The sequence below is a fragment of the Myotis yumanensis genome, unplaced genomic scaffold, assembly GCF_028538775.1.
Source record: "Myotis yumanensis isolate MYYU_CA2020_CCGP unplaced genomic scaffold, mMyoYum1.0.hap1 SCAF_4, whole genome shotgun sequence".
In the NCBI taxonomy this organism is placed as follows: Eukaryota; Metazoa; Chordata; class Mammalia; order Chiroptera; family Vespertilionidae; genus Myotis; species Myotis yumanensis.
In genome coordinates this window covers 94672759-94677205 of record NW_027223755.1, presented here as the reverse complement: position 1 = coordinate 94677205, position 4447 = coordinate 94672759, and positions in this window count along the sequence as shown.

Below are 4447 nucleotides of genomic sequence, written 5' to 3'. Positions count from 1 at the left end.
ATTCACTGAGCTCGTCTGAGCCCCTTTAACCATTGGCAAGTGGGATAAAAATAGTGCCCGCTTCACAGGATTGTGGTTAGGCTTTAATAAACCAACAAGCCAGTAAACAGTTGGACACATAGCAGGGGCTCAATCAATGGCAGATATTATGGTTATTGGTAAATGCTTACTTTAACCCCAAACCAGCTGCTCGGCGGGGTAGAAAGAACACAGACATTGCAGTCAGAGGGACCTGAGTTAGAATCCAGGTTCTACAACTTATTGGTTAGGTGAGTCACTTAACACCCAGCTAAGCTGCTTCCTGATCCCTGACTCGCAGAAACTGAGATAATAAATTTTGTTGTTCAAGCTGCTAAGTTTGAGGGTAATTATTACGCAGCCATAGATGAGTAAGTTCTGCTTAATTCTTATTGGTTAGACTGTGTCACATGGGCACTCCATCCTCAGGGGAGCCTGGGAAATACAGTTTTAACCTAGACAGATGGCCAATCTGAACAAAATGAGGGCTCTATTAGTGAGGAAGGAGGGGAGAATGAATATTGCATTAAGCGATTTCTTTCCTGCTGCTTTATTATATTTCTTATAGCGCAAAGCTGCAAGGAGTTGAAAATGGTTTGTGGATGACACCTCCCTTTTCCTTTTTTCCCCTTTATTAATTTGGGGTAGAGAGGCAGCAACTCAGCTCTCATAAAAAGGGAGTGTTTCTGTTTCCGTTGCAGTGTTTCAAATCAGATTTTGGGACAAGAAAAGTATGTGGAAGGCCATCTGTGACTAACTCCCCCTGTAAATAAGCCAGCCACAAAGACATCTGTATCATCCATCAACCATTTAATTTCTTAAGAGGATATTACTTTAAGAACATTTCTACTGGCAAATTGTATGGCTATGCAAGGATTTGGAAGGATTTATAGTCTCTTAATTTTTCTAACTGACACATTCTCCTTCAATCTTTTTCAAGAAGAGACGACCAAAACGCCATCATAATATTTCATGTCATATATTTGAATATCTGCCACAGGAACCTTTTACTTTTTTTCCTAATTAAATTGGGGGTGCAATCCCAGTTTTTATGTCCTCATAAAACACCTTCATCATACCAACAGCCCTTTCATGCTTTTTCCCAGTGGAAAGGACACTAACATTCTCTGAAGACCTACTGTGTGTCAGGTGCTTTCCATATATTAACTGCCTTATATGCACACAGCAGCCTTATGAGAGAGGTCATTATTATTACGTGTATTTTATGGATTAGAGTCATGGAAGTGACTTGCCCAGGGGAGAGCTGAGGTTTGACTTGGGACTCTGGTTTCAAAGACTTTCAGTGCCATTAAATCGTCACTCACCCCCTGCTCTCAATTTAAGAAGGACAAGTTGGTCCTTTATGATCAACATTTAAATTTCTTCTATGAGTTGGTTCCTTGACCCAGTTAAAGGAAAAGTTAGCGTCAAAACTTTCCGGCACTCACACGGTGACTAATTATATTTTAATATTTGATATGCTTAGAAACGATGAAGAATTAGTGCTAATTTGGAGCAGATTATCACATTCTGGCAGGTCTTATGGTATGTGAACTGTGGCCTTCAGGACATTCTTGAACTTTTCCCTCTAATTATCACCGGGTGGATGTGAATAATGCTGCTAGTCAAGGAGCCTGCCAGGACTTCATTTAAAAAATAAAGATTTAAGAGAAAATGGAGCTGGCTTTTCCAAGATGTTGGCTCATTGGCAATATTCTGTTGCCTATGAATTGGTTTCCATCGGATTCCATCGATATTTAATTTTGGTGGTATGGTCATCTTTAACAAGCTTTTGTTTTACTTTGTTGTCTAGCTTTTAAAAATTAAACATGTTTGGGAGACCATTTTAGATTCACATTTAGTTGTAAGAATAGTATGGAAGGATACCACGTATCCTCTACCCAGTTTCCCCCAATGGTAACATTGCAACACTAAGGACCTTATCACAACCAGGATACTGACACTGGTACAGTCAAGATGCAGAACAGCTTCATCATCACAAGGATTCTGCCTGTTGTCCTTTCTGAGCCGCACCCCATGAAGGTATCTTGGTTGCAAGGAATGAAGTCAACCCAGGAATGCTTCACGTTCATCATCTCCTATTCCATTTCCCTTTTTCAATCAGGTCACTCCGTGAGGCTGTCAATCCCAGACCTTGCTCTCACTGCCATAGAGATTGGTCAGGGGATGGCCCAGCCAATCCCAGTAAATCATTTCCCTGCTAACAGGGATTAGAGGTGGGTGGGTGGGTGAACATGGTTTCAATTCTGGCCCAAAGGACTTTTCTTGGGAGTTTTTGATGTGGAACTGGAGAAGGTGCTTGCCTCTGGGGTTCTGGAGCTAAAATAATGAGGAATGGCTGCTTGCAGCCTACTTCTTACCACATGGAAAAGCCTTTCTAATTGGGGAGAGAATGAAGCCCACACACAGATACAGGTTTCGGAAAGGTGGCAGATGAGCAAGCGGTGGAGATTATGACATTGTTTTCTCTCTGGGCCCAGTCGTGCCTGAGGCCACCACTTTCTATCTACTTACTGGCATGTAAATCAGAACTCCCATCTTTTGTTTAAGTGGGTTTGAGTTCTATCATTTTCCCCTCAAAGAATGCCACTGGCCAGTGAAAGATCCTGGGAAATCTCTTGGACTCAAGCACAGCAAGGCTTCTTGAGGGTCTGGGACCAGGAACTCAAGACACGAGAACCCAGGAGGCCTGTTTTCCTGGTTGCTGTGCTGCTTCTCCCTGGGTTGTTCTCCTTCCCTGTATCAGTCGACCAGCTCTTTCTTTTTCTCCATGTTCATGATCAGCAGAAGGCAGCCCCTCCTCCAATCTCTTAATCCAAAATCCAGATTCCTGGGGGAGAGAATCCATTTGATCCAGTTTGAGCCTGAGGTCTATCCCTGGTGTGAGAGTTATAGACAGGGGGCCAGGGCCACGTGTCCTCAAACGTGGTAGCTAGATACCTTCAGAGCAAGTGATCCAAGAGCAAGACAAGGGAAGCTGCAACACCTTTGATGACTCAGCCTCAGAAGCCATGTACCACGATGTCTATAAAATCCTATGGGTCACACAGGCCAGTCTATTCAATATGGGCGTGGACTAGACAAAGGCATACATACCAGGAAGCAGGAATCACTGAGTGCCATCTTGGTGGCTGTCACTTGAAACCAGATAAAATATCCATAAGCTTGTAGCTCAGTTAGGCACCTAGTAGACAGTTAATTCCTTCCTTCACCCCTTAACTTTATTGAACTGCAATTGTTACATTCAGCTCTCTCAGCCACAGTCAGGAAGGACTTCTGACATCACTATTTTCTGAGACTCACAGTGCAGGAGCTCATAAACCTGGAAATGCACTCTCTGTATTGCGGATTCTGCTTTCTTTCTCCTGGTGAGTATCTTCTTAATTCACAAGACCACTCGCTGATTAACCTTTATTCTCTCTCACTGAATGGAAGGTAATCTCTCCCCCATGAGGCCCGGGAGCTCCAAGAGGGGCTGAATTCTGAAAACTCATGAAAAGAGCAACACAAAGGCAAGCACCATTTATGAGCCCTCATGGGCCCCAGGTTGATTAGACAACGGGTTGTAAAATGATTGCGGGACGGCAGGAGCCTCTGAGCGGAAGTGGGCTGGCGATAAGAAGGTTTCTGCAATCAGCCTGAACAAAGGGTGTTTCAGGGATTGAACCAAGCCTGCGAAAGAAAAGCGAGGCCTCCAGCTTCCCAATGATGGTGCAAAAAGACTGGGGAAGGCATGTCAAATTCTAGTTTCACAATAAAGGACCATGTTAGGTTGATTCTGATGAGGAAATAAGAGGGAGAAAAGAGGAAGGGAAATGTACAAATTGGGGAAAAAGAACATCGGAAAAGAACACCCTTTATCCACCCAATAAATATTTATCAGGCATCTATCAACCCGTGCTTCAAAGCGGTTCGGAGTGATGCACAACATATACTAGTAAGTAAATTCAGCCCTTGCTCTCAGGGAGTGCATCATCTGGTAGGGAAATAGAGTTGTAAATAGGTCATGTTGATGCATTGCGTGGGACGAGAGCACAGAGGAAGGTCCACTTTCCAGCCCAAAGATCTCAATGGAATTCCTGAGGAAGCAATGATGCCTGAGCTGAATTTTAAAGCTGAGCAGCAAAGAAAGGAACATGGATAGAGGGACCAGCCAGTGCTAAGACAGAGACGTGGACTGTGAGGAGACTTTCAGAGAAATCAAGCAGACACAGAGGAAGACCATCAGTGTGCTAATGTTGTGCTCTGTGTTAAGCGTACCCATTTCTTTTAGTTAGAGCAGTGTGTGTGCAGGGCATGTGCACACACCCATCTAACATTCATGCTCTTGTTGCTACTGACTCGTTTGACACCAACTAATAATCGACAGGCCATTTGGATATGAGGTCAAGTGCTATCTCTCTATTCT